This window comes from Centruroides sculpturatus, unplaced genomic scaffold, assembly GCF_000671375.1.
Source record: "Centruroides sculpturatus isolate CEXI.00-Female unplaced genomic scaffold, Cexi_2.0 scaffold1249, whole genome shotgun sequence".
In the NCBI taxonomy this organism is placed as follows: domain Eukaryota; kingdom Metazoa; phylum Arthropoda; class Arachnida; order Scorpiones; family Buthidae; genus Centruroides; species Centruroides sculpturatus.
In genome coordinates, this window is record NW_019385434.1 from 107,859 (window position 1) to 119,209 (window position 11,351).

An 11,351-nucleotide genomic window follows, 5' to 3' on the forward strand; every position below is an offset into this window, starting at 1 on the left:
ATAGGTTTTGCCCACTTGGGAAAGTAAACGTGGTGGTAGCTTAAATCTTAAGTTCCGAACTAATGAACCAAATGCCGTCCTTCTATATAACGGTGGTACTGAAGGAAATTATTTTGCATTAGAACTATAAGATGGCCACATATTCTTATTATTAAATCTGGGATCTGACACTGTTAAAGTTCAAGCTACCTCTCGAAAAGTTGCTGATGGTCACTGGCATACAGTCTCTCTTCGTAAAACTGGAAAATCAGGAAGAATAACTACTGATGAATCTTCAGTAGATTTTACAACTTCAGGTAGAAAATTAGTAACCATTTATTTCTTTATTAAATTAAATGCAATTGTGATATAAATTTTATTCTTTTAAATTACATATATTTTTATATTTCACTTTTTTCAATATGTATTCTTATTAACCTGGACTAGATACACAATACATGTTACAGGGTACTAATTGCTTTTTTTAAAAAAGTGTCAATGGCAGTTTCACCATTACAATTAACAGCTAACTCAATGTGAGTTTCTAATGATTGCATTGCATCAAATTTCAGATCATCTACAACCTCAATAATATCCACTTTTCGAAGGCACAGCACAGATGCTTTCTTTTCCGAATCTACATGTATTCCCATAACAAGAGAGAGAGAAGGAGATTCCTGATGACCATTAAAATACTTTTTCATTGTGAAGACATTGCAGTAATGATTTGTAAAAATCTGTTTAAGTGCATCTCTTGAAGTTTCTGCAATACATTTCATTTCCACTACACACCCAAATGTATCATTATAAAGTACCACATCAATTTTTGTTCCGTAATTTGGAATTATTATTTCATTACTGAAAAGAAATCCTCCTCGAGTACATACCGATGACACTACAGCCTGTAATGTTGCCTCATTCAGTGGATCAATAAGTGTTGCCGTTTTAAGTAGACAAGTTACAGCCTGTTGAAAATTTACTAATTATTTTTTAAACTCTGCAAATGAATTATCTTTATCACAAAGACGGGCTAGTTTGGAAAATGATTTTGAACAAGCCTGGGTGCTTTCTTCCTTAATACCGTATGTTTTAGAAAAATAATACTGTAGTCGCCTATTAAATTCATCAATTAGCTCACCATTAGGTATTTTGAGCATTTCATCATTCACTGAATATGTTTAGTATCCTAGAGATATAAGAAACTGTACAACTATCTCTGTTTCACAAATTAACTTTGAATGAATTAACAAGTGGTGCAAAGATTTCAAATCACTTAATTCGAATGGTGTTATCTTGGTTTTGAAGTTTACAGCACCTTGTAGCAGTTTGTTCAACAAGCTTCTCACGTCATCTATTCAAAATAGTTCATAGAGATGCTGGATGTACCCAGATTGTAGCCAATAATTTTGTAAAGAATCTTCTCCCAGCTGTAAATTATGCAGAAATCGCACAACAGATTGAGGATTATATAATGGTTTCATCTCCCTGTTGACATAGCCATTATATTTAGCCATTGCTTTTTTCTTCAACTTCTTATCTACACCCCACTTATCAGAGTACAAACTTCATTTTTATTGAACCCATAGAAATCCTGGCATAAATTTTTGGTTCCAAATTGGCGTCGCATCACATTACCCAGTAGGCTGGAAATCATTATACCAGACACATCAAAATTCCTGTGATAAACACACCTTGAATGATATCATCTTGACATTTCAAGGCATAATCAATTATTTGAATGCAGAATTTGGCAGCACACTCTAGCTCTTCAAGCTCTTTCTGTGGATCAGCATTTTTGATATTATACAATGCATTTGATATAATTGAATCATACTCATTAACAAGCACGTAAACCTTTCTTTTATGGAATTTATTCAAAACAATTGTAAAAACTGACAGACCATTCTCTACATCCTCATCACTAATTCTTTGGTAACTAATTGGGTCACACCATTGTTTGCAAATATCTTTTTCTTTGTCTCCCAATGGCGACTCTTTGGATTTGTAAAGGTATTCATGTTTCATGAAAGCATAGTGTATAGCATGACTACACACCTTCACTGCATCAGATTGGCTTTTGATGTCAAAAGCGCAGAGAAAACTTATTTTGATAATCTGATATTGTCCAAAATGAAGTTTTACAAACTTCTTATTCTCCATGACTTTTAACTTGAACTGTGTTGAATTGAACAGTATATAGTTATCTTTTTCTTCCAAAACAGTTGTTTTCTCTTTTCCATTTCCATCTACTTCCAACTCCAAGAAATGTTCCATCATTGTCAAGTTTACAGTTTTGCCAAACCGACGGGGTGCGGTACACAATATCACAGAATCGACATCCTTTTGAAAAACAGCCAAAATCAATGCAGCTTTATCAATAAAGGTATCAGAGTTCAGAACACATTTGAATTGTGCTGAACAGGAAGACTGCAACTCAGATTTGCTATAATATGACCATTGTGCATCATCTACCATTTGATCAAAGAATTATGGGGCCAAAGCTTCAGTGATTAAGTATCTCATTTTTTGATGTGAAAATGAGAATTCTTTTGGAAGATTGTCTGCACACTTTGCATTGATTGTCTCCTTCATATCATGACATGATGCAAATGAATAATTGCTGGCTGTAATTTTCATAGTCCATATAAGCTGTGCAATGTAAGCACCATTTTTTGCACTACAAAGTTGATGCACTGGTTGTTGCAATGATTGGTGTTCTGAACTGGCACCTGAGTCTACAACATTGCTCACACTAGCAACACTTTCAGCACTAATACTTTGACATTGAGACATCTAAGGGGCAGTCGTCAGTCTTAACTGCTTGGGACCAAAGGCTTCATGGCATTTATTTATGTTCTTGCAGTTTGAATGTTGGAGGATTGCAGTATGGTGGTGTGCTGGTTGCTATTCTGCTCCTTAATGCATTTACAAAAATAAATAAATTTCACATCAGAAGTGAAAAAAGCTAAAAAAGCAAGTTTGCCTCAGAAAAAGTGAAAAAAGTGAGTCACTTTAAGCCTTGCTATTATGTCTGATTTAAATTTTAATTGTAAGGAATTTAGTGATGGTAATTTACTTTTAAGGCCTTGGATGTTTCAGTTTATGACAGTGGTTTTCTGTTTATGATGTCCTTTTCTTGATGAGATTTATTTTGGTATATTGTGTATCAATTTGCCATTTTTGTTGCATGGGAAAACGTATTCACATAAACCAGTTTTCCTGTATCGATACTGTTAGTTATTCTATCTTGACCTATTAATAAAATATTATTGTGTAGTTTTATTTGATGATGTTTCCTTATTTTATAGTAGGATGGAAATGTTTTCATTTTTTTTATGACTCTTTGGTTAGGTCTGGTGAAATCTGCATGCTTTACCAATCTTTTAATAGATTTTGTTGTTTCCTTCTGACGAAGGCAGTAATGGATCTGTTTTTTACTAAATGCTAATCTTATGACTGGATTATTTGACTTAGTTATTCGAGTTATATCCAAAACATGTTGTGAGACGTTATGTAAATTTAGAGAGGATTTGATGAAATTATAAATTTCTAATTTGGAAATATTTTTGAAGTAGGATAATTATACAGTATTATATTATTATATTGAAGTTCATTAGTTAAAGCATCCGTTTTGTATTGCATAAGCTCTTTCTATTTTTAGGTTGTTGTTTTGACCTTTCATTTTTTGGAATTGTTCTTTGGTTTCACGTATACTTTCATGAATTAAGTCCAATTCTTTTTTTATGGAAATCATTTGATTAGAGTTTTTAATTAGTGGTATTTATTAATTCTGAGATTTTTATACCATAAAGCCTTTGTATAATAGTGCAAAACCTTCTTGGTCATTTATTATGCATTTTAACATAACTGGTCATGTGAGTAATTTCTCATATAGAAAAGCAACAATTCTCTATCACCATGGGTCAGATAGACTGCAGTCATAAATTGTGTGTTTGATCATGTGTGGTACAAGGCAACTGTGGACAAGGAATCTAAATTGCAACTGCAGTTGCAATTTAGATTCCTAATAATTTAGAATATAACTGGTATTTGTCCACGCTTGATTCTGACTCGAGCAACACGTTATTAATACTATCTAAAAAGTTTACGCCTGAGTCAGACTCGAGCGTCAGCTTTTTAGCGTTGTTTTTACTTCTATTGGATGTTGTTGATGACGACATAAAATTTTTAAAATTTATATCCAATAGAAGTTTGTTTTTGAACTTTTTTTTGGCCCCCACTCAGCAATTGTAGATATGATTGAAAAATATGTGATATATTTGTATTTATGGTAACTACTACAGGTGTCTAGAAACCCATCTTCTCCTGAGGCATTATTGGAAACAACCTGCAATTTTTGACAGTCAACTGGACTCAAGGTCAACTAGTTATAAACACAGTACAGCTGTGCGTGTCATGTGACTTGTTGTGATTTTTTTTTTTCTGTATGATAGAAACAATGAATGTAGATGCAGTAGAGCAGGGGTGGCCAACTTTTATGTACAGAAGATCTAGTTTTTATCTTAAAACTGTGTCGCGATCGACTTGTTGTCGTAGGGTTAGTCTAAGTGACGAGGGGGTGGTGTGAAATACATACTATGTTTAGATAAGTAAGAAAAGCCACAATTTAAATTAAAACATGAAGAAAAGGTACTTACATTGTAAACAGAATAAAAATTGAAACTGAACGTTGTCACTTTCAGGGACCACCACTTCACCCTTCCTCTTTCTATTGTGTCCCGACTACTCCCTCTGTCCCTCTTCCCACCTGTTTTTTTTTTCTTGGTTTTACGATCCTTTGTTTACATTTCTTATTTCTCTTTTACAACTGTACGCAAATGAATATCACATGGACCGACAAAACCGCATCTGAGGGAAGACACGGTGGTCCAATATCATTACATTTGCGTTTGTGCGTTACGTTCGGTTACAAGTGTAACACATTAATTCAAGACATCGCGAGCGATCGACCAAAATTGGCTTCGTGATTGACTTGTTGGCCACCCCTGCAGTAGAGCATCGTTTATTTGAATCAATTGGGGACTGGGGTTGTTTGGGTGACTTATTTTTCAGATAACTGATTATGTACAAAAAAATATATTAAACTATCTAATGTTGAAATTCTTATCCGTTGCATGTTGCTTTGCATTGAAATTTCGTCAATGTTAAGCCTAATGAAAATTTTTATAATAATAATCGAGGCTATTGTATCGTTAAAAATTATTTCTTTATTTGTACAAACAAAATAAATATATTGAAAAATACGAAAACAACAAAAAATATAGTTTAGAAGTTAATCTAGTATCAAAAACGTTTCATTCAGCACCCCACACAGTCCTCAGAAAAACACTAGACAAAAGTGCCAGTGCTGCCAGCTAAAACACACACACCAATAAAAAAAATGTTGGCGTAGCCCAAGACATAGTGAAAGGTTGCAGCGCCACAGCACTAGCAGAAATTTAAATTTGCCGACTGGAACGCTTTCGGTTAACTAACATTCTGGGTGATTGGCTTTCGGATAAACTACACTCTACTGTAATACATAATGAAAAAGCAAAGTTTTATATATAATATTTTAAAATATGTGTTTTATAAAATAGTGCATGTTTTTACATTTTAATTTTTAGTGAGAGTTTTTTGTAAAACTCATGACGTAATTGAGATAAGGTTAGTGCATAAAAAAACTAAGCACAGGACTAACTATTATAAAATACATATATATTATTGTTAACATTTTATATTTATAATTGTAAAAAAAGTACAAATAAATATTTCTATATGTTTATACATGAATAAATGAAAAAATAAATGAAATATATTATATTTTTATAAGTTTGCATAAGATTAGAGAAAAAATTATTATATAAAAATTGAACTGCATGTGATATATTTTGAAAGAATGCACTATGCATAATGCAACGTTGCATTCCGGGCAGAAAAAACATGGTTTTTTTACTTTTTTTTCCTGTACTGTCACATTTTTTACAACATACAGCCATGGGCATAGCCAGAGTTTTGTTATGGGGGATCTAGTAGAGGCCAAAAAACTGACTTTCTTACAACATTTGTACAATTTGAAGAGTAGATGTTTAAAATCTCTGAACCTTTTAAAGGTACTGTGCTGCTTATCGTGGGGAGCAGACAAATGTTCTATGCTCAGGATTTATAGGGCCCTCGTCCGCTCAAAGCTGGATTATGGATGCGTTGTGTATGGCTCTGCGCGAAAATCTACTCTTCGGATGCTGGATCCAATCCATCATTAAGCTTTGCATTTGTGCACTGGGGGCATTTCGAACTTCCCCTATCCAAAGTTTGTATGTGGATGCTTATGAGCCTCCACTATTTCTCAGGAGAGAACAGTTGTCTCTTTTTTTATTACATTAAACAAAAATATCAGAAAAAACTTTCAGCTGAAAAGATTATTTGCCACCCAGACGAGTAGTGTTCCTACATTTGACCTAAGAATGGAGAATGTAAGCAACATGATTGACCTTAACACAAGCAACATCTCACAGGTTGAGATTAACAGTATTCCACCTTGGTCAACCCTACCTATAAATGTTGACCTAAGCTTAAAGCAGTTCCCCAAAGAAACTACGCCAGATTATGTCTATAGACAACACTTTGCAGAAATTCAAAATCGTGACAGAAATTTAATTCCTATTTACACCGATGGATCTAAATCAGATAATTATGTTGGCTTAGCCTTTGTTTGCCAGGATGAAATCGTGGCAGAAGAAATTTCACCACATTTTTCCATCTTTTCTGCAGAGTTGCAGGCTATTTATTTAGCCCTAAAGTATATAAATAGTAAAGGTCATCGTTGCTGCGTGATTTACACTGACTCAGTTAGTGCACTTCAGGCTTCGATCTTGTGTGTACCTAGTGCTCACTCTATAGTGATTAAAATTCAGAAAGTAATTTTACATTTTACTACGTGCAACTCCTCTATAAAGTTTCGTTCGGTCCCAGGCCATGTGGGTATATGAGGAGATGAAGAAGCTGACACAGCTGAAAAGGCAGCTAGTCTTTCAAAGCATACAACGCGTATTGGAGGAGGTGCTTTGAAACTAGTCGTTAAAAAACGACTAGCGGAGAGATGGCAAACCATGTGGAATGCACAAACCCACAATAAACTACACAAGATCAAACCTTTGGTTTAAAATTGGACACATAATAGGCAATATGATAGGAGATCTGAGGTTGTCTTTTCTTGTCTGAGAATTGGACACGCTCGACTGACTCATCAATACCTTTTGAAGGGTGGTGATGAACCAGTATGTCAATATTGCAATTGTACTGTAAGTGTTAAGCAGATATTTTGCAACTGCATTGCTTTTCACCAAAGTCGTAGACAGCATTTTGGAAATGCAAGATTTACAGAGATTTTGGGCCAGAGGCCAAATCTGGACAATATAGTGGACTTTCTGAAAGTCATTAATATGTATAGATAAATTTGATTATTTATTTATGGTAGTTTTATTTACTTTGTGTTTCTTATTTAAATTATTGAATATATTTTTTGTTGTTATTTATTTATTATATTTTAGATTCGATATTTATATTACCATTGGCTTTTTAATGGTTAAACTGTTACGTTTTGTTTGTGTGTATATATGTGTTTTCCTATTTATTTTATATCTTATATTGTACCATGTGTCATGGTGCAGTATAGCCTGCATGGCTCTTGTGCCAATAAAAACCAACCAACCTGACACAAAATTGAATTATTTTAAATTATTGTTCATTAAAATGATATTTCGGTAAGAATCAACGATAACTTAACACACACAAGATATGAAACTTCCTTTAATCATACGTTTAGATTTCAGATACATTTTTTGATTTTTTTCTTGTAGAATCTTAATTGCGCGCCCTAATACACTACCTTCAATTAAATTAGCTTCAGCTTTCTATTTCTTTTTGAAAACCGGCTCAACACTTTTTCGGCTGTAATTTTTATCTTGACAATGGAATTCTCTATGTTGAGCAGTGACATGTGTGAGAATCGTTCTTGAAGCATTGTGCTTCTAAGTTACGTTTTTATCCGCCTCTAGCAGAAAAACTTTGCTCACAGCTGACGGAGCTCACTGGGAGTACTACTGCTGCTTGAAAAAGTTTATATAAGTTAGGGGAGTACTTTTTTTAATGTGGTTTCTCAAACTTTTAGCATTTATCTCAACATTTTTTTAATTGAATCATGTTTTTCATAACCATCACTTCAGCTTCCAACGCTGATGTATCAATTCTTAAGATTTTTTTATTATTACTGATGAAATCCTCTCTGTTCTTCATGTCCAATTCAAGAAAAGCGTCCATTGCACGAGCTAACGGTAGATTTTCAAATTGGCGTTTCAGATTTATTATGACATTATCTACCACTTGGTAGTAAATGTTGATCTTCCAATATTCTTTTGGTTGTGAATCAGCTGAAAAATTTAATGTATTGCTTTTGCCCACAGTTGACTCTGTATAAAATTCTTTTTGTTGGCGCCTCTTTTTTGCGACTCTAACAGGTACTAGTGAAATCTCGTGCTTTTCAGAAAACTGCTTGATGTCTGTCCAAATTTTGAACTGCTTTCTTCATGCTTCGAAAGTATCTATAGTACTTGTTATGAGGTCACTAGCCTGACCAGGAGTGGCATTTTGAGTGGAAAAAATTTACTCAAACATTCACTATAGCAAGAACTGAGTGAAATGTGTGTTAGGAAATGACGAACTCTGGTTTTGTAATAATATTTAGCAATCCAAATGCTTCCACTGTGTGCTTGTCACGGTTTTCAATGATATCTTTTTCCAAAGTCAGTTTAATTGCCTCATAATTTGTCAGTACTGCTTGGCAGTTTTCATAGCGACAGCTCCATCTGGTAGTACTGAGACTTCCCATTTTACAGCTGGTATGGATTCTGAGAGTGCCTTGTAATTTTTGCAGGCTCGCATGAAGACCAGGTTGTGCAAAGTGAATATACAAAGCTTTGAGGCTGTTAAAAAGTGTCTTTGCTTGTGAAACATTTGTGCATGAGTCAACAATTATGAGATTTAGTTTGAGTGCTAAGTAATGGATGTAAATTGCATGAGGATGAGCTTTTTTGATAATCTCTTGTAGGCTTCGATTTTTACCAGACATGACGCTAGTACCATCATAAGACTGTGCAAGAATTGGAACATTACCCAAATGGTGTTTACTCAATGTGTCCAAAATTAATGTAGCCAGTCCTTGTGCATCTTTGGAGGTGGAACAATTTGTAAAACCTAAAAATGTTTAGACTATGTCTAAACCGTTTGCATATCTTATGGTCATTGACAATTGTTCCTCTTTAAAGCATCTGGCCTCGTCCACACTTAAAGAAAAAAAAGCCTCATGCTTTAGCTTAAGTGCACCAGTGAAACAGAGGACATTTGCTGCTGTTCTGAAATCCACAATGACATGTGGAGTTCAGACATTCATTTCTGTTTCACCAAATGAGTCTCTGACTCGCCATGAAAAATGTTTACTGATACCATTTACCAAAGCAACAGAAAAAGAGAATAACAAGACAAAACCACTCATACCTAAAACAGGGGTAACAACCAGGAATGTGGGTTTTAAAAAAACCAGTAAGAACCCACTTAATAAACAAAGAATGAAAGAGCCCTCTCTAAATCCAAAAAATCGGAGACTCAGTCTATGAGTGAGTTCTCTGACTTTTTTGATGAAGAGACTAATAAGGTGGTAACACCACCGTCACCTCCAACAGAAAATCCCCCTGTGAAATTAGAGGGATAACCTTGCTAAAAATGCAGCCTCAAACACACAATGGATTATAAAATAATCCAATAGAATTGTCGTGGTTTCCGCAAGAACTATTCTGACGTTAAACACTTCACATCACATACCTCATCTTTTTCTGTGGCACTCCAGGAGACTCATTTGAAACCTGGAGAAAGAATTACTGTAAAAGGATTCGATCTCTACCACAAGGATGATGATAGCCACAACGGTGCCAGTGGCGGTGTGGCTATTGTTGTTCCAAATCACATCCCATCATTGCTGGTACAAATAATTGATTTGCAAGCTGTGGCAGTCAGAATTTTTATTGGAGTAACTGTCACAGTTTGTTCTATATACTTGCCACCAAATGTCAGAGTCAATGAAGATGAATCGGATACATTAGTTGTGAATAGCTGCCTACTTTATTCCATTTACTAGGTGATTTTAATGGCCATAATTTAATGTGGGACAGTCCGGACATCAACCGTCGAGGCAGAGCCATTGAAAGATTCACAGGCAATCAGCAACTACATTTATTTAATACTGGAGAAGTGACATTCTTCCATGCTCCAACAAGAACATTCACTGCCATTGAACTATCATTAGCCAGTCCAAACCTGTGTTCGGCATTCTCATGGAAGGTTGGATCTAATCTATGCCCCCCTCGATGTGGGTTCCTGTCTGTGGTGAGGGGACCTCCCAGAGATGGTTTAGTAACTTTTCTTTACCATCCCTGGGATCTGAAGGCCCACCCAAATTTGCCGTGCGTGGTGTCCCGTATGCCGGAAAGGGGGATCCTGGTAGTTGAGGGGCAACATAACATCCCCAACACACTGCTTTGTCCCCTGCTTCGGATAAACGGCAGGCTCAAATCAGGCTCTGTTTGAGTCAATCGGCTGGTCGTTGAGTCATTCTTGACCTCGGCTTGGAGTCAACTGATCGATGCAGACCGGGCGGACACATTAGACAAGATGTGCTCTTCTTGACTGCATTGTGAGGGTATAGCTCCTGGGAAACCCTGGTGTGATGGTCTATGGGAGTCTCCCATGTGATGGCATCCCCCTGTTGGGCCCCATGGTGGGTGGGGTCACTAGGAGCTGAATATCTATTTTTAAATATGGATCCTCAAAAAACAAAAAATTTAGACAAGCCAACAACAACAACAAATGAAAAGATCTCCAGTCAGCCAGCGTACTTAGTAGTCCACGCAACTGGAGAAAAACCGTTATCTAAGTGTTCCCCATTTTTGATCCAAAAATTATTTGAATCAAGCATCGGGCATTTAAGGAAAATACAGAAATTGAGGTCAGGTGACCTTCTGGTATAAACAGCCTCTCCTCAACAAACAACAAAGCTTCTGTCAATGAAAACACTTGGAGATATGGGAGTTTCAATCACATCACACAAAAGTTTAAACTCATCACGTGGTATGATATCTGAGACCGACCTAATGTCTGAAGATGAAACAGATATTCAGAGCGGTCTTTCAGATCAAGGTGTCACTGCTGTCCGACGTATCTCCATTTGTCGAGACGGTAAGTTAATACCAACAAAACATTTAATTGTGACATTTGACAAGCCAACATTGCCATTATTCATTATTGCAGGATACCTGCGCTGC

General features: G+C 35.5%; 2 pseudogenes; both read right to left on the minus strand.

Annotated features, from left to right (window-relative positions):
• Window positions 1-440: 440 nt before the first annotated feature.
• Window positions 441-2,454, minus strand: LOC111638944 (annotated as a pseudogene).
• A 5,419-nt stretch (window positions 2,455-7,873) lies between these two features.
• LOC111638945 lies at window positions 7,874-10,360 on the minus strand (annotated as a pseudogene).
• Between the last annotated feature and the right edge of the window lie 991 nt (window positions 10,361-11,351).